This window comes from Zootoca vivipara, chromosome 8 (assembly GCF_963506605.1).
Source record: "Zootoca vivipara chromosome 8, rZooViv1.1, whole genome shotgun sequence".
NCBI classification, from domain to species: domain Eukaryota; kingdom Metazoa; phylum Chordata; class Lepidosauria; order Squamata; family Lacertidae; genus Zootoca; species Zootoca vivipara.
This window is the reverse complement of record NC_083283.1, coordinates 11,348,324-11,368,608: the sequence shown is the minus strand read 5'-3', so window position 1 is coordinate 11,368,608 and position 20,285 is coordinate 11,348,324.

Genomic DNA, 20,285 nt, shown 5'->3' with positions numbered 1-20,285 from the left:
TCCATAGCTGCCAAGTCTCCCGTTTTCCCCGGGAAATCCCTGTTTTTCCAGCTGTTCCTAGCTGAAAAAACGGATTTTTTTGTTTATTCTGACGCGACGGCCATTTTGGAACTGAGCGGAGCATGCTCAGAAGCGACTTTTGATGCTGCTCTGCCCAGTTCCAAAATGGCTGCAGTGCAACTTCTGGCGCGACGGCCATTTTGGAACTGAGCAAAGCAGCATCAAAAGTCACTTCTGAGCATGCTCCGCCCAGTTCCAAAATGGCGGTCGTGCTACTTCCGGTCTGCTGTTTCTGGCCTGGTCCCTTATTTCTCTGACAGCAACTTGGCAGGTATGGAGGCAATCAGAACTATATACACCACAGTTGCTGGATCAAGGCAATGGCTTCTACATATCCTTTAACACAGGATGATCCCGCAGCGATTTGCAGCCAGGACGTAACATTAGAAATTTGCTCGAATTCCTGACCTTTGTACACAGAAAATCCATCTGAATGTTCGTTTTTGAGAAGTATTGGCTCAGGACAGGTAGAGGTGATTGTATCGCTCTTATTTATTATTGATCTGAAGTGCAGAAACATATTCCTGCAGCAGTTTTATTCTTTTTCACACATTGACTTATCCCTGCAAGTTACCTTTGCCTTTTTAATAGGGGCGCTTCTCTAACAGGTATTGATTGAAGTGTATGCCACTGTATTTTATGTAAAGATTTCCTGACAACCGAAAATAAGAATCCGAGAGCAAAAGGCTCTTTGAGTGGACCTGGTGTTTTAGTGATGGCTTATAGTCAAAATAATAAGAGGCCAGGGGTTTATAGTACCTTTGTGGTCCTGTAGCAGATTCATCAAAAGAAAGAACAGATGCTATTGCCGTTGGATAACTTAAAAACCTCAATCACAGTGTTTTCAGGGGGGGAAAAAAACTCATGAAGGTTATTTATTATGTCCACTACACATGGCTGTTGATAGACACTTCATGAATGAGCCAGTGGGGTTTGCAATTTCAGATGACGTAACTGCGGTAAGGAAATGTGCAAACTACACCCTTGTGCAAATTAATTGAAACAAAGCATATTTTCTTTCTTACTCGTAATCCTGTACTCAAAACAAACACAGAAAGTCAGTTGATCACTATGGTGTTGGAAGCCTGCAGCCAATAGAAGGAACTATGCTCTCGCCACAATATACTGAGGTTCTACGAAAGAGAGCTGGAAAAGAGGTATCCTGACGGTACTGGGATATTGCAGCAGGACCTAGCCCCCTGTCACACATCGAAAGTGGTGAAGAAATTCAGGGCAGAGCAGCAAAGACAGGTACTTGATTGGCCAGGGAATTCCCCAGACGTAAATCCCATTGAGAATTTGTGAGCTATATGCATATAGACTATGGAAAAGCTCATTCAGGCACTGGTTCAAGTGTGGTACAGGGATCCGGAAATCAACAGGCACTGTTCAAAACTAGTAGACTCCATGTCAAACCATGTTCAAACACTGCTTAAAAATAGCGGAGGTCATATCCATTACTAAGGTACATATATGTGAGTTTTGTACATGCATATGTGAGTTTTGTACAATTTGTTTTTTTCCCAATTAATTTGCACAAGGGTGTATGTGTGTATGCATTGAGTGTGGTGTGTGTGCATTGAATGTGTGATGCCACATGCATGCGACAAGCCCCCCTCTCAATGTTGTGCAGAATTTGGTGCCTCTGATACTCAGTACGGACTCCCCCCCCCCCCGAAAAAACCCCACACATAACAAAACCACAAACTATTACAGAAATAGGAGAACTTAAAATCGGATGAATGAGTGACATAGATGTACAAATCCATCAATTCCCATGCAGAACACAGCCCATGCTCCCCGGTAATTGTATTTTGCGGGGGGGGGGGATCAGTAATGATGGACAAACTGCCTTTCATAGAAGCTTGACTGATCTTCTTATCGAGAAACCCCTGGGCTAAGTCAATCATCAACTGACTGCAAAGGGGAGAGAAGGCTCCCTCTTCCATTAAAAAACAAAACTGAGCACTAGGATTTAACTTTAAACATTTTAAATTCTCAGCTAGCTATTAAGCCCTTAATAGTATCTTAAAACATTTAATAGCTATGCAGAATCTACAACATTTAGAAATTCCAGCGCTTAGCGGTTAATGGGGAAATTGTGCAAATTAGTAAGTTTTGCACACAGCCGTCGCAAACTTTCTTCTGACTCACCCAGAGCGCTAAACGCAGGAATGTGGTGCAACAGGTACAGGAGGCGACAGAGTGGTGAAGAAGTGGTGGAGAAATTCATGACAGAGCAGCAAATACAGGTACTTGATTGGCCAGGGAATTCCCGGGACGTAAATCCCATTGAAAACTTGTGGGCTGTATGCAAAAATCACCTCCGTGCTGTAGACTGTATGACTATGAAGAAGCTCATTCAGGTGCTGATTCAAGTGTGGTACAGTGGTACCTCTACTTACGAATTTAATGCGTTCCGAACGCACATTTGTAAGTCGGAAAAATTTGTAAGTCGAATCCCATAGGAATGCATTGGGAGAAAAAAATCGTAAGTCGAAGCAACCCTATCTAAAAATTCGTAAGTAGAAAAAATCCTATCTAAACCACATCCAAGATGGCGGACGGAGCTCCGTTCGTAAGTAGAAACACTCGTAAGTAGAGTTATTCGTAAGTAGAGGTACCACTGTATATGGATCCGAAAATCAACAGTGACTGTAGTAGCAGAACTGTAGGGGGAACAAAGTGGTTGTGATCTCCACTCTGGGAGCCCACAAGTTTGCACCAAACCATAGTTTCTTTCAGCACCATGCACAAATCGCCACACCAAGGACCCAGACAATCTATGGATGTCCCAACAGACATGTTGTCAGGCACTCATCAGGCCACAATACACAGCTGGTGGGCTGCATTTAGCTTGGTGGATTGCAAGCTGTGCTGTGCCCTAAAAGATCTTTTTGTGGCTGCCGAATGTGACTCCAAATATCAGGGAGATGCTCTGGGTACCACCCCTCTGCAGGCCTTTAGGAGGTTTGGCTGATCAGCACTGACTTGCAGCCACAGAAGCAGAGATGTAAGATGTGTCAGTGAGGAAAATAGTAGCGTAATTATTTACATTCCCAAGCTGTTCTGAATTATAGAGTGTTTATCTGAAGTATCATGTTAATGGAACTACTAGGAAATCAATACAAGGACTGGGCCTGGGTGCCATTTAATCTGTTCTCTCTGACCATACATCAGGGAACTTTATTTCTCTCTCCAGAATTACTCAGGCAGCCCTATCATCCGCCAGGCATGCTGCCGTGATTGCAATACCTCTAAGAGTTGACAGGCATTGAAATGCTAGTTCAGATTCACCAACACTATCTGTCCAGGCTACCCATTTGAGAGATTGCTGGTTTCCCTTCCCTTTTCAAGCCCTTATCTACTACCTTCAATAATCTATGTATCATATTGCAGTTGTGGCATTGAGACATCTCACAATGATTAGCTGGAGTTGCTCAAGGAATGTGCCTTCCAGTTTCTGTGAGTGTAAGGGAAGTTGTCAGTTTGGTTGGGACTAAACCTCTCACACAGACAGACTGGAGGTTGGGAAGGGGTTCTAGGAGGTGTCGTGATCTGTAGGGACACCCACCACCAAAGAGGGTGATGTCCTAAGTGGTGTTAGAAACTGAGATATGAAAGCTAGGAGCTAAATGGCAGCTTAAACCTAGGCTATGGGCACAACAATGGAATGTCTAGGTGCTTTTTTTTAAAAAAATAACAAGAATGCAAAGCTGAAAATGAATGAACTGCAGCTAAAATATTATGTTATTCACATGGTCTAGTCCTTCCCCTGCCCACCCCACTAATATTCTTAAGAGCAGGGGTCAGCAAACTTTTTCAGCAGGGGGCCGGTCCACTGTCCCTCAGACCTTGTGGGGGGCCGGACTATATTTTGAAAAAAAATGAACAAATTCCTATGCCCCACAAATAACCCAGAGATGCATTTTAAATAAAAGGACACATTCTATTCATGTAAAAACATGCTGATTCCCGGACCGTCCGCAGGCCGGATTTAGAAGGTGATTGGGCCACATCCGCCCCCCCGGGCCTTAGTTTGGGGACCCCTGCTTAAGAGGGTCTCTTCTCCAGTCTTCAGAGAGTAGCTGGAAGAGGGGAGGCAGAAAAAGGTCCTCCTTTCCTCCACTCTGCAGTTTTAATCTGAAATCTTAGGCTCAGTACTGTGCCCAGAGCTTAGAAACTGCTCACACTAATGAAATTCCCTGTTGCAAAATGTGCCTAGAACAATGGGAATTTCAAACACTGGTCCTAAGCAAAAGAAGGCCAGTAGTTCCTTGTCCCCCAGGTAGGCAGGACATCAAAGCAAGACAAAGCAAACACTTATGGTTTCCCGCAGCGATTCCTGAGAGCTACAACTTGTTAAGAGTGCTGAGAGTTGTTAGGAAACTCCCCAATTCCCCCTCCAGAGCTACAGTTCCCAGAGTCCCCTGGGCAGAGGGATTGTTAAACCGATCACCTTGGTGGCCAGGTGTCTGCGCAGATCACAGTATGAACGTGACCAAGCTGTCAGCCCCATGGAAGGAAATCAAGGTGTGGGTTCAGGACCACAGACAGCACTCCTCCTGACTGAAGCCAAACACAAGTTATCACGGCAACATCCTGGGGTAGCAAGCTCAGTTTTAAAGCAGGGCTACATACCGTAATCAGGAGGGGAGGCCCACTCACCTGAGCGCTGCCTCCAGGCCAGTTAAAGGGCCAGCGCATCACCTCCTTTGAGGTTATGGGCTTTGCCACAGTGGGGATCTTTCGCAAGGCTTCCCTTGATCCCACAAGGAGTCTGTGGGCTAGCTCCCAGAGTCACATGGCAGAGGTGTCTCCCTGGAGCTCAGAGGAAGGGAGTTGGTCTCTGGAAGAGGCCAGAGTATTGTTCTATCCCTCTTTGGAGCTTCAGTTTGCTGGAGGACTCCAAGTCTTGGTTCAGGGCCTTGATACCAGGCAGGGAGCATGGAGTAAGGGGGCCTGAAATAAGGGTGCAGGGAAGACAGTGGGTTGAGAAAGAGGAGCCTGGAGGAAGGAAGGAAATTTAAGGGAAAGGAGAGAAGAAAATGTAGTAGGGAAATGAGCCAAGAAAAATCTCCACTGTAATGGGCATCCCAAGCCCTAACACCCACCAGAGAGGTCCTGTTGGTGGCTCTTGCTGACAGGCAAAGCCTGTCGTCAGGTGTTGCAGGGCCTTCTCAGTGGTGGCACATCACCTGTGGAATTTGTTGGCCTTCCTCCTGTAGCTTCAAAAGGCTTCCTCACTGCTGAGTTTTAGATGGATATACCTCTCCACTCAAGCTTTTGTGAAAGTTTGATGTAGCTCAGAAGTAAGGCTGTTCTTTGGCAGTTGCACAATTTGGGTTATTTTTTTTAATGTTTTGATTAATGTCTCTGTGGTTTTATTGTACTTATTGTTTTAGATGTTGCCTCCTGGTGGACGAAGGTCAGCTGGCGGATGTATTTATCTGCTATGCTTATGTTTCCACCCTTTCCTCCATGGAGCTCAAGCTGGCGTGCATAGTTCTTCTCCTCGCCATTTTATCCTTACAACAACTCTATCAGGTCGACTAGGAGGAGAGAGTGGCCCGGGGCCAACTGGTGAAGTTCATAGCAACTGAAGAAATAAATGAATGAATGGGGGTGGCGCCGAGGAAACTTCACAGTAGTTAAGATGAGGAGGGTCTCTGTGCAATGGGAAGCGGGACAGAATCATACTGTACTCAGAAGGCCAATTGAGATTAGGTTGGTTAAATGAAGAAAGACATAAGGGGAGAAGGCAGGGGGTTGGACTGGATGGCCCTTGTGGTCTCTTCCAACTCTATGATTCTATGAAAGTAAGACCCCAATGAAACAGTGGTGGAACAATGGAACTGAAGAAAAGAATCTCATCTTTGCCATGCACTCAGAAGGTGGCTTCCAGGAAAATGCCTTCCTCTTTCTTGATTGGTTCCCCCCATGTACATTATGGAGGATAATAATGCTTCAGGAATTGGCAAATCTGTCAATTTCAGTTTCTCTCAGTTTTTCCTTTTCCTAGTCCTAAATTCAAATCTGCACATCTGCTCATCAGGTTTTTCTTTCAAAAGCCTTCATGAAAGGTCAGCATTATAGTGTGAATTTCTCATAATATTTCCCCCCTATGCAATTTTGCCTAATATGCACAATTTTGCAAAGCACTTTCCCCTAATGTATTGTGTTTTTGCATGCTATTATCATTAAACTTTTTGGTTTTTATGCATGCTTCACTTTAGCACATGCATTTTTTAACCCATTACTCGACTGGAGAACTACATTGCAAAGTTCAGAAAAGTGTGAATTTCAAAAGGCGGCTGTGTTTCATAGAAGCATAGAATTGTAGAGTTGGAAGGGACCCTGAGGGTCATCTAGTCCAACCCCCTGCAGTGCAGGAATTTCAACTAAAACATCCATGACAAAAGGCCATCTAATTTCTGCTTTGAAACCTCCAAGGAAGGAGAGCTCACAATCTCCCATGGGAGCCCGTTCCACTGGCTAACAGCTCTTTCTGTCATAAAGTTATTGTGCATTGTTTCAGAGAGTGCAAATGAAGTAAGATCACCTTGAAATAAGAGCTGAATAAAATTCCTCTCTCTCCACCCTCCATTCCTATCATACTTGCAGGGCAGTTGCGAGTCCGGGGATGCATGCAAACGTTCGCAAGCACTATACAAATTTTGGAAACTGATATCCTACACATTCATGTTTTAAGTCAGGCATCCCCAAACTCGGCCCTCCAGATGTTTTTGGACTACAACTCCCATCATCAGTAGCTAACAGGACCAGTGGTCAGGGATGATTGGAATCGTAGTCCCAAAACATCTGGAGGGCCGAGTTTGGGGATTCCTGCCTTAAGTGGTGAGAGCAAAAGAGCCCATTGAGCCTCCCTGCAGCTGAACTAGGGCCATCCCAGCCTCACATGTGACATGCAGGAGAGAATGTGAAGGTCCTTGTATCTCAAAACACAACCCTGGGAGACTGAAGAGGCTGCCTCGGTTTCCAATTAGTTTGAGAAAGATGTGCTCTTTGTGACTTCTCCTTTATGCTTGTTTGAGGGAAAGGAGTTAATTTAGCTACAGTTAATTTCATGCCCTTCATAATGGTCCCAATTATATCTTCCTAATTATTTCGAGGCCTCATGTGCTTTGGTCGAGTGCCTTTTTTCAGAAGGGGATATTAAATAACTATCATCTTCCTCATTAATACAATCCAGCAGGACGCAATAAAGAGAAACGAGAAAAAGAGACGGGCAAGGGATGGAAATGTCGAGGGGCAAGGCAGGATATGTTGTGCAAGACTGGGCGTCCTCTGGAATAGTATAATCCTTTTTCATGAATATAATAATAATAATAATCTTGCATGTGGCTAGTTAAGACAGGGGACGCGATGGCAAAAAATAGCCTTCTTCAGTGGCATGTGACATTTCGGTGAACGAAGGCAGAGGAAGGAAATGTTTAAAACTTGATTGCTGGCATTTATTAATCTTTGTTTTGAGAGCTAGCCTGGTTCTTGTGAATTCAATGGCTCTCGAGACGATGCTGGAAGGCGATCTGAAATGCGGCAGCTAATGGGAACCAATAAAATAAGCATTAAGTAAACGTTTGTTCTTGCTTGCTGTTTTCAGAATAATGGCGACACTGCTAGCAGTGGGCTAAAACTGCCTGCTCCCTCATATGGGTGCTGGGTCTTAACTGCTAAAGTTGGAGGCAGCAATGCTTTTGAATGGCAGTTGCTGGAAACCACAGGAGTGGAGAAGAACGTCCTCATCCTTGGGTCCTATTTATGAGTTTCCAACAGGCATCTGGTTGGAGCAGAAGGGCCATGGCCTGATTCAGCAGGTTTCCCCTATGTTCGTTTAAAATCTAAAGGTCAGTTCTGCAGGTATACTGATTTCTGCCTGTGGCTACTTCTATATCACTGCTTGTTGTTGTTTAGTCATTTAGTCATGTCTGACTCTTCGTGACCCCATGGACCAGAGCACGCCAGGCACTCCTGTCTTCCACTGCCTCCCACAGCTTGGTCAGACTCCTGTTGGTGGCTTCAAGAACACTGTCCAACCATCTCGTCCTCTCTCATCCCCTTCTCCTTGTGCCCTCCATCATTCCCAACATCAGGGCCTTTTCCAAGGATTCTTCTCTTCTCATGAGGTGGCCAAAGTATTGGAGCCTCAGCTTCACGATCTGTCCTTCCAGTGAGCACTCGGGGCTGATTTCCTTCAAAATGGATAGGTTTGATCTTCTTGCAGTCCATGGGACTCTCAAGAGTCTCCTCCAGCACCAGAATTCAAAAGCATCAATTCTTCGGCGATCAGCCTTCTTTATGGTCCAGCTCTCACTTCCATACATCACTATCACTGCTACACTGCCACAAAGGTGTTTTTTTTTAAAAAATGCAATTAATTAGAGAAAAGAGCATCTCAATAGAATGTGGGTAAAGTAAAGTTAAAGGGACCCCTGACCATTAGGTCCAGTCGTGACCGACTCTGGGGTTGCGGCGCTCATCTCGCATTATTGGCCGAGGGAGCCGGTGTACAGCTTCCAGGTCATGTGGCCAGCATGACAAAGCCGCTTCTGGCGAACCAGAGCAGCACACGGAAACGCCGTTTACCTTCCTGCTGTAGCGGTACCTATTTATCTACTTGCACTTTGATGTGCTTTCGAACTTCTAGGTTGGCAGGAGCTGAGACCGAGCAACGGGAACTCACTCCGTCACGGGGATTCAAACTGCCGACCTTCTGATTGGCAAGCCCTAGGCTCTGTGGTTTAACGCAGAGTGTCTGTGAGTATTTATAGGCAAAACCAGCACTTCTCTGCAGGGATTTTTGTTCCCATACTGGCATGTTTTGAAAGTGACTCACCCATGAGAATGAATGATATGAGATGTTCTCCCTGTGAATGAATGCTTGGGAGGCATCGAAGGGACACGATGCTGGCTGCAATACTTCAAGGATAGGGAACCCCAGGTCCAGTTCCCACCTAGGCCCCTTTATCTGGACCTTGATACTCCTCCACATCCTCCCCCACTCCTCTGCTTCATACTCTCCTTGGGTGTTCTTGCCAGGTCGGCACATGCCCCTCTCCGCCATTGGCAGAGGCAGCTTCCTCACGCGGTAGCCCACTGCTGGCAGCTGGTCACAGCTCCACACCCAGGTCCAGCCTGACCCATGTTGGAGGCACCTTTACTCTTCTCTGTTGGGCTCCGGCATGTGAGTGCACCCTCCACCACTTTGCGAGGCTGCGATCAGACAGTCTGACCCCAACAGCGTGAGTACCCGCTTCAAATCAGTCCGATCAGACTGATTTGAAGCAGTGGTGTCGGCAGTGAGGGCTGGGCTGGTGCCGCCGCAGCGGGCTCTTTCCACCAGCGTGCACGTGCCTGGTCCCTGGCATGCATGCACCTGCCCCGGGCAGCGGCAACACCTGCTACACTACTGAGGGTATGGCCCATCTTTGAGCTGACCTTAATGGGTTAACAGGGGGAAGAGCTGAGATTGAGAGCTGATTGGCTCTCTGCAAGGTAGGCTCGCCCATGAAAGGCAGCCTTAGGAGCTTGAGGGAGAATGGGGAAGCTTCCTGCACATGGCCTATTTTTAATAAGCCCTCGAATCTACTATTTCTCAAGTGGCCCCCGTTTACCCCATAAACTGTGCCTGGCTTCTTTATTTCCAATCTCCTAATGCAAAAGTCCCGATAACACTTTACTCTGAGCACTGAACGGAAATTTGAAGGGGAAGGAAAGAGAAAGACCTGAGGTTCGAGCCCTATGGAGCTCAATGAACAACAGTCTTGGCAGTAGTCCATGGCTTCACTCGGTAGAATGAATAGAACAGCCCCCCTGCTTACTCCATGTTGAAATGAGTGATCCAATGCTATTACCATGTAAAGAGCACTGTCGTTCCCAATTGGACCATTCAGTCCAGGATCTAAAATTACCTAACTGCACTACTGCATGACATAAAGATAGCCTCACCAATCCACCACCCTCTGCCCCCCCCCCCCGCAAAAAACCCATCCAGGCCATGTATTTCTGACTTCTAACAGGCAAGAGGGGATTTCTGTTTGCTGAGTCACTTCTTGGCACAGGCTTGCGCCTTCCACGACTGTTTTTAGCAGATGAGATGGGGGGCGCGTGCCGGTCCCCCTCCGAGGAAGCAGTCCGCCTGCATTCACGCCGAGGCGGCCCAGGATGCCTCCAGCCATGAAAGGGAAGGAGATGAGCTATTGGGGTGGAAACAAAGAGACTGCAGGGTGATAGTCGGGGAGGGGAGAAGAAAGTATAGGAGGCTGGAACGAGGCAATAAAGAAGTGCTTGTTCCGTGGAAACAATGACTCCTTTAATCTGGGATGCAGTTTGCAGGATGTTTCATCAGCCAAGCACCTGCTGTACTGCTAAGCAATGACAGGCACAAAACGAGTCTGCCCCAGCCAGGTGAACACCAGAGCTGGCAGCTCGCAGATGAAACGCATTTGGCAAAGTTCCCGGAGCTGAGCTCCATTCCAGATTAGGTTCAGCTTCCACTTGCAAGCGAGGAGTGTGTTACAGCCATCGCTGTCCCTCCTTAACGGATCAATACTTCGTGCCCAAGATAGCTCAAGATGGGGGGGAATGGAGGGAGATCTTTATCACTGTGTCATTTTCAGCAGTGGCGTGCAGTCAGTCGACTAGGGGGACTAGGCTGCTCCCCTAAATGTTCCCGGTAAATCAGAGTATTAAGGTATTAAAGCCTGGAGCCCCCTTCCCAAATCTGGGGAGCTTCTGCCCGGCTTAGGGAGGGAGGTGCAATGCTCCGATGCCTGCCCAGTGGTGGTGAAATGGAGTGGCTGGTATCCTGCCATGCCTCCAAGATGTTCAGGGGAGTAGACCTGGTTCTACGCCCCCCCCCCCATTTCTCCCCTCACAACCCTGTGAGACAGTTTGGTTTAATGGTTAAAGTGTTCGACTAGGACCGGGGAGACCAGACTTCGAATCCCCACTTATCCATGAAGGGTGACCTTGGGTCGATGAGTGCTTCTCAACCTAACCAACCTCACAGGGTTGTTGACAACCATGGATGCCACCTTCAACTTAGTGGTGGCCGGTGCCCATCATGAATGGTAAGGCAGAAGGTTAGGAGCAACAGTAGGTGGGGGCACAGCTTGGCAGAACCAACTCACTCTGGGTTTGACCCTATTCTCTCACCGTTGAGCTCACCAGTCTGCGGCAGCTAGACTGGTGACTGGGAGCGGCCATCGAAAGATCATTGAAAGATCTACATTGGCTCCCAGTACATTTCCGAGCACAATTCAAAGTGTTGGTGCTGACCCTAAATGGCCTTGGTCCAGTATACCTGAAGGAGCGTCTTCACCCCCATCGTTCAGCCCAGACACTGAGGTCCTGTGCCGCGGGCCTTCTGGCGGTTCCTTCATTGTGAGAAGCCAAGTTGCAGGGAACCGGACAGAGGGCCTTCTCGGTAGTGGCGCCCGCTCTGTGGAACGCCCTCCCATCAGATGTCAAAGAGAAAAACAGCTACAAGATTTTTAGAAGACAACTGAAGGCAGCCCTGTTTAGGGAAGCTTTTAATCTTCAAACGTTTATTTTATTCTTCTGTTGGAAGCCGCCCAGAGTGGCTGGGGAAACCCAGCCAGATGGGCGCGGTATAAATAAATAAATTATTATTATTATTATTATTATTATTATTATTATTATTATTACTCTACAAGGGACAGCACTGATGCTAAAACAACAACAATCTGAGAGAGAATGACCGAGGCACCAGATCATTCATGGAGGATACAGCTCTTGATGGTTGCTAGCCACAGTAACTATGCTTGGCCTCCACAGTCGGAGGCGGCCAATGCTTCTGAATATCAATTGCTGGAAGCCACAGTGTGGGAGGGTGCTGTTGCGCTTACAGTCTTGCTTACAGGATTCCCACAGGCATCTGGTTGACCATGTGAGAAGAGGATGTTGGACTAGATGGGCCATCGGTCTGATCCAGCAGGTTCTTCATATGTTCTAATCCAGTTCACTTCATGGCCGAGTAGAGAACTGAACCTCGGTCTCCCCATTCCCAGTCCAGCACTCTCACCACCACAACTTTTTGTGTCTGGATTTTTACTTCTTGAAATATGGCAACCCTAGTTTAAGGACATACATTTTGAAACAGGTATCTGAAGAAGTGTGCATGCACACGAAAGCTCATACCAAAATAAAAACTTAGTTGGTCTTTAAGGTGCTACTGAAGGAATTTTTTTATTTTACTTCGATCCAGACCAACACGGCTACCTACCTGTAACCAGAACTATGGAAGGCACCACATTGAGCCGCATGAAATGGAAGTCCATCGTATCTGAAGAAGTGTGCATGCACACGAAAGCTCATACCAAAATAAAAACTTAGTTGGTCTTTAAGGTGCTACTGAAGGAATTTTTTTATTATACATTTTGAAAGATAATGTAAATAAACTCAGCACCAAACTGAACAGCATGTTGGGAAGTAATACTTCATGGCCACCCTAAATTAAACTGTGTTTCTTATTTCTCCCGGACATCCCGGTCTTAAGGGGTCAATTTCTAGTTTCAAAAGCCAGTCTGGCCTATTGGGAAAGGTTCAGCTTTTGATGTGGTAACTGCAGAAAATGCCAAGTGAAAGGAAACTAATATATGTTTCCTCTCTAAAGAGACAGGTGTGCGATTCTGTTGCCTTAAGGGCTGGCGTTTAACAACTGTGGCTCCCAGACAGCAATCAATGGTTTGAGGATGGTTTATATAAATCACATTTATACTTTCTTCTCACCCAGAGGGAATCTTGGCAGAGATGCATCTTTTGAAGGCACAGACTCCCAGGCACAAATGTCATGTTGCATAATTGCTTTCAGAAAATCGGTGCCACAGTCAAAAAAGCCTGAGCTGACTTAACGACAGACTTCCTTCAATTGCCCTGGGATGTTAAGTGGCATTTCTGTGGGCATAATGTTTAAATACAGTACATGAAGCCAGAGACGGGCAGGATTTTGAGCTGGGGAGGGAAGGGGGGAAGTGTAGGAAATAGCAGAGGCTGGATTTCCTTTCATCAAGTTGCTCAGGGAACCAGAACCCACCTTTGGCCATGGCATAGCCTCTTCCAAATCTTGAAATAATAAAAATTAAAATAATAAAACCCCTAGTATTCAAGGATTTTTTTGAATTCTAAATTTAAAGGGCCTTTCTAGTCACTGTGGGCAACCATGGCAGGAACCAGACATGCTGGCTCATGCGCAACATTGTGGGCGGGGGCAGTCGCACATGTGTGATGTCACATGCACGATGTGTGGCGTGTGTGTGTGATGTCACACACGTCACATGACTGCCACAGATGTGCCGCAGGCCGGGGCAACTCAGCATCTCCTAAAGTGGCAGAGGACTGGTAAGAAAGGGGTGAGGGTGGGGTTTTCCCAGAATGCCTGAGAACAAGGACTCTGTGGCCCTTTCTCTGAGACCAGGCACAATGGCGCAGGTCCAGTAAGGGGCCACAGAAATCAGACTTCTCCCCTTTTGCTCAGAGTCACTGGTGGAACACTAATGGTGCATACACTTCAAGCGTCCCGATTTTCCCGGGGCATCCCAGAATTACAAAAGCCACCCTGGCTTCTGATTTGATCCCAGAATGTCCTGTTTTCTCCATCTGCCACCCTTGCCACCAAACTCAGGGAGGAGGGTGAGCTGGCAGCTAACTTCTGTAACAGTGTGGCACCAAAAGACAAGCATCCCGGTTTCCAACAGAGGAACGCCGGAGGGTATGAAGGTGACAAGAAACAATCAAACTACAAGAAAGAAGATTCCACCTAAACATTAGGGAGAACTTCCTGACAGTAAGAGCTGTTCGGCAGTGGAATTTGCTGCCAAGGAGTGTGGTGGAGTCACCTTCTTTGGAGGTCTTTAAGCAGAGGCTTGACAGCCGTCTGTCAAGAATGCTTTGATGGTGTTCCCTGCTTGGCAGGGGGTTGGACTGGATGGCCCTTGCGGTCTCTTCCAACTCTATGAGTCTATGATTCTAATCTTTTAGAGTTTCTGGTCCATGGTCTCTGCTGGCTTCAGAGACAGCAATAAAGTACCTTGCCAAGGGGGCAAGTGAGCCTAGGTACGCCTCTGCCTTGGGACAATTGGCAAGTGCTTGACCCGACCAACCGCTGGCAACAGACTTACTGCGGAGACCCTTTCTGGGTGAATCGATGCCATATTCATAACACACACTCTGAGTTTAGTCACAGGAAACTTCTGAGTTGCTCGAGAACAATGGGGAAAAGAGGTTTATTACATGCAAGGTTGCAAATCAATAAGCCTTGTATACCTGAAGGAGCATCTCCACCCCCATCGTTCAGCCCGGTCACTGAGGTCCGGCTCCGAGGGCCTTCTGGCGGTTCCCTCCTTCTCGGTAGTGGGACCCACCCTGTGGAATGCCCGCCCATCAGATATCAAGGATATAAATAACTACACAACTCTTAGAAGACATCTGAAGGCATCCCTGTACAGTGGTACCTCGGGTTACAAAGCTTCGGGTTACAAACACTTTGGCTTACAAACTAAACCAGAAGTAGTACCTCGGGTTGAGAACGTTGCCCAGGATGAGAATGGAAATCGTGCACCGGCGGTGCGGTGGCAGCAGGAGGCCCCATTAGCTAAAGTGGTACCTCAGTTTAAGAACGGTTTCGGGTTAAGAACGGACCTCCGGAACAAATTAAGTTTGTAACCTGAGGTACCACTGTATAGGGAAGCTTTTAATGTGCAATGTTTTATTATGTTTATACATATGTTGGAAGCCGTGCTGAGTGACTGGCAACCCAGTCAGATGGGCAGGGTACAAATAATAATAATAATAATAATAATAATAATAATAATAATAATAATAATAATCAAACACCCGCAGTTAAACGCAGATTATTTTTGCCCTTAATGGCTGGGCACGAGAGCCCTGTCATGTCACGGGCATTGCAATTGACACGAGATGGCCATCTGGGAAACTGGAAATGCCACATTGGAGAATGGGCAGGACAAGACGTCACCAATAATGGTGTCATCTCCCCCCCCCCCTCTGGAGCCTGACGCAGAGAGAGATGCCTTGTTCCTATTAATATTTCATGTAGCCAGCTGGCCCCCTGATGGAAGGAGCCAATCCCGGCGAACCTCATTTTAACCTCCTTCCTTCTTCTTTTTTTATCATCTTATTAATGTGATCGAGTTGATGGATACTATTTAATGGAACGTTTTCCGCAGCCACCCCACCCCACCGCAGCCACACCCACCCCGCTCCCACAATCCACCCCCCCCCCCGCAGAGGCTGACATTCATCAATTGAGGAGGTCAGTAATTTGCATCCAGCTGAGTGGCTGCCTGGCTTTAATGAGATGATTTGTAATCCCCGGCACTGCACTGCGGAACTGTTTGGGAAAGGATGCGCACTCACGAGCTTACGATCACACCCCAGCCAAGCCAGAGAGAGAGGGAGAGAGAAGGAGAGAGAGAAAGAGGAAGGGAGGGAGAGAGAGAGAGAGAGAGAAGGGAGGGAGAAAGAGAGAACATCAGCCAAGAAGAGAGTGCTCAGAGATCAGAAAATGGAAGCTGAGAAGGTCTGGCGTAAGGAGATTAATGCTATGTAATACAATCACACCCAGTCTGGCTGATGCAAGCCAGCGCAAATGTTGTCACCTGGCATCAGGGAGCCGGTCTGGGCTGGTGCTACTTTTCTTTTTAGGAACGGAGGAGGCCGCCTTATACGGAGGGCGGCGTTCTTCCCGATGACCTGTTTATCAAGCGTCCTTCCTAATTTCTTTACAGGGAGATTACTAGGCAACCTTTGCCTATTTAATGAGCATTCTTTCTTTTCTGCTTGCAGGGAGTTTAGGCGACATCAAAGCAAGTCCTAGCCCACGTTTCCCAGTATATTTCCCCATCACTTTTTTTAACATTCTTTTTTATTATTATTAAATTTTTATCCCGGCCTCTGTCCAAAGATCACAGGGTGGTTCGCAGCATAAAAGTACAAAAGGAGAACGCAAAATGCACGATAAAGCGGAAGCAGAAATAAGCCCATCACCCCCCTTCCACCAATACATTTTAAAGGCCACAGAATGTTAATCAGCCAAAGACTTGGTTATAGAGAAACATTTTTGCCTCGTGTCTAAAAATATATAAGGGAAGCCCAAAGCTATAAAACAGAGCTTTCCAAACTTTTCATGCTGGCGACAGGCTTTTTAGATGCACGTTATTTTGCAATGCAGTAATTCAGTTTTACTAGCAAACCAGAGGTTAAACAAGCCCCTTTTCAGCCCCAGGAGGAGCATAGGGATTGTTTGCCATATACACCTACACACTGCAGCCGACACACAGTTTGGAAAGTTCTGCTATAGAATCATAGAATTGTAGAGTTTGAAGGTACCCCGAGGGTCATCTAGCCCAACCCCCTGCAGTGCAGGAATCTCAACATGCAGCCCCCCATCCGATTTGAAGCCATATCGGACCCTGCTTAGCTTTGCAAATGTTCTAGCATTTCTCTATCTGATCTTTTGGAGAAGCAGGTTTGATGTGCACAACCTCCCAATCAAGAATACACACACACACACACACACACAGCTGTACCTTGAGAGTCAAACGGAATCTGTTCCAGAAGTCCGTTCGACTTCCAAAATATTCAAAAACCAAATCGCTCCTGCAGCCAATCAGAAGCTGCGGAACCCCCATCAGACATTCGGGTTCCAAAAGAACGTTTGCAAACTGGAACAATGACTTCTGGGTTTGCAGCGTTCGGGACGCAAGGTACAACTGTATTTCTGCAACCTGTATTTGCTACTACAGTGGAACTTCGGTTTATGAACACTTCGGTTTGCGAATTTTCGGTTTACAAACGCTGCGGACCCATCTGGAACGGATTAATTCACTTTCCATTACTTTCAATGGGAAAGTTTGCTTCAGTTTATGAACAGACTTCCGGAACCAATTACACCCATGCTTCGGGTTAAGTACGCTTCAGGTTGAGTACTCCGCGGACCCGTCTGGAACGGATTAATCCACTTTCCATTACTTTCAATGGGAAAGTTCGCTTCAGTTTATGAACGCTTCAGTTTAAGTACTCCGTGGGCCCGTCTGGAACGGATTAATCCACTTTCCATTACTTTCAATGGGAAAATAAAAAAATTCCTTCAGTAGCACCTTAAAGACCAACTAAGTTTATATTTTGGTATGAGCTTTTGTGTGCATGCACACTTCTTCAGATACATGCACACGAAAGCTCATACCAAAATATAAACTTAGTTGGTATTTAAGGTGCTACTGAAGGAATTTTTTTATTTTGCTTCGACTCAGACCAACACGGCTACCTACCTGTAACTTTCAATGGGAAAGTTTGCTTCAGTTTATGAACGCTTCAGTTTATAAACAGACTTCCGGAACCAATTATGTTCATAAACCGAGGTACCACTGTATGTGACTGAATCCCACTTCAAAACAGAAAAAAGTCTAGTGAGGCCATTGGCCCATCTCTCCAGGTTTTCAAGTGGGGATCTCTTGTAGCACTGCCTGGGGAATTGACCCTGGGACTTTCTACATGCTGCTGAGCCATGACCCTTCCTAATCTACAACTCTTTAGAACGAAGGTCCATTTAGTAAGCCAAGTCCACATAATGGGCTCTGCAACTTTAGCGTGGATAAGAGCCTTGAGCAGGGGTTCCCAAACTAAGGCCCGGGGGCCAGATGCGGCCCAATCGCCTTCTCAATCCGGCCCGCGGATGGTCTGTGAATCAGCATGTTTTTACATGAGTAGAATGTGTCCTTTTATTTAAAATGCATCTCTGGGTTATTTGTGGGGCCTGTCTGATGTTTTTACGTGAGTAGAATGTGTCCTTTTATTTAAATTGCATCTCTGGGTTATTTGTGGGGCATAGGAATTCGTTCATATTTTTTTTCAAAATATAGTCCGGCCCCCCACAAGGTCTGAGGGACAGTGGACCGGCCCCCTGCTGAAAAAGTTTGCTGACCCCTGGCCTTGTGGATAGCTCAGTCAGTAGAGCATGAGGCTCTTAATCACAGGTTGATGGGTTTGAGCCCCACATTGGGCAAAAGATTCCTGCATTTCAGGGGGTTTGCTTAAAATCAAAGCCCCACTGCAAGTACCTAGGAGCATTAGCTGAAAAAATATATATGTAAGAATAAGGCTACAACCCTCTATTCACTTACCTGGGCGTAAGTCAACTCTTTGTGACTTACTTCAAGGTAAGCACATGCAAGTTTGCTCTGTTAATGTGATATAAGTTGAAGCGCAGTTGTAAAAGGGCTATTTTTTAAAAAGTGCTAGAATGCACTTTAAAAAAACAACATCAAGAAGAACGAAGCGGTTGTGTGTCTTTTTCTTTTTTAATAGAGAGAATTGCTAAGATCACCTGCATATTCTGATTCTTCTAAATGTGTCTCCAGTTTCAACAAAAAAGTTCCCCCTTTCTTGCTTTGTAATTTACTGTCTCATCCTGCAACTGGTTGCCAGAATAAACAGGAATAAGGACAGGGTACATCCTTGTTTTACTTTTGTGTTTGCTTTAAAGCTAATTGAATGATATATATATATATATATATAAATACAGGAGCCTGGCAGGAATGTGTGCAGACTATGGTAATATATGTGGATGAATGGCCCAAAGGGGAAGGGGAAGATCCCACATGAGTTAGAAGCACTTTAAAAAATGACTGCAGAAAACTAGGGATGAAGGAGGAAGGAAATGAAAGAGAACTTTGGGAGAATTTTGGAATGACCATAGTGGAACTGACATCTCTGGTCCACTTGACCACATCCAGGCCAACTTGATGGCCTCATAAGCCTTCAGACCATATCCTGGGATTTTTTGGGCCTCTGTTTTGGGCACATCCTTACTTTCAGAGATACCACTTAACTGGGAGTCAATATCGGGGAAGAGCTGCAGCTCAGTGGTAGTGAATCTGGTCCCAGGTTCCATTCACAGCATCTCCAGGTAGGGCTGGTGTCATAGGCTGTTTGGATACAGATGAAGGGTGGGAGGAACCAGCTGAGCAACCCCCAAGGGAAGAAGGCTCAGAGCCCAGGATGTGGTGGTGGGGCAAAGCGGCGTAGCGAGCCGCTGTGACACGTGGGGCGGCAAAATGCTGTGCACCTGGGGGGGGCGCGGTGTCGCTACGTAATGGCGCATGTGTGTTATGTAACGACGCATGTGTGTTATGTAACGACGCATGTGTCAGAAACTTCTTCGTGGGAGGCACCACCTACCAGAGATGACTTGCTGTGTTCATCAGGCCCGACACTCCTGTGCAGATCCTGTTTTTGCTAATAAAGAGCTAACTCCAACTTGCACAGTGTGGTTTACTTGCTGGCTCGCTCCTGACAGCTGGAAATGTTTCTTGCCTTCAGCCCTGGAGAGCTGCTGCCAGTCCGTGTAGAGCCAGGGGTGGCCAGTTCCCAAGAGACTGCGATCTACTCACAGAATTAAAAACTGGAAGTGATCTACCCCCCTTTTTGGGTTCAGGGCCAAGTTCTTGAGCTTTTTTTAGGGAGGAGGAAAGCCTCAAATTCTGAGAATTCAAGCCTAACCTCAAGGGAGAAAGGGGAACAGCCACCCACCAACAGATCGCTGGGGAAACAAACAGCCTCACTGAGTAAACTCCATCATCCATTCTGCAGATCGTGCAACATTGGAGGGCGAAGCAACAGGGCGGGGGTGGATTCTATTTTACCTATGCTAAAGAAAGGGACCCAGCGATCGACCGTGATTTAGCCTGGAGAAGAGAAGGTTAAGGGGTGATATGATAGCCATGTTCAAATATATGAAAGGATGTCATATAGAGGAGGGAGAAAGATTGTTTTCTGCTGCTCCAGAGAAGCGGACACGGAGCAATGGATTCAAACTACAAGAAAGAAGATTCCACCTAAACATTAGCAAGAACTTCCTGACAGTAAGAGCTGTTTGGCAGTGGAATTTGCTACCAAGGAGTGTGGTGGAGTCTCCTTCTTTGGAGGTCTTTAAGCAGAGGCTTGACAGGCATATGTCAAGAATGCTTTGATGGTGTTTCCTGCTTGGCAGGGGGTTGGACTGGATGGCCCTTGTGGTCTCTTCCAACTCTATGATTCTATGATCTACCAAAACCTTCTGGGGATCTACCAGTAGATCACGATTGACCTGTTGGACATGCCTGGTGGTGTAGTCCATACTGATCTAGATGGACCAAGGGGCTGACTCAGTATAGCTTCCTATG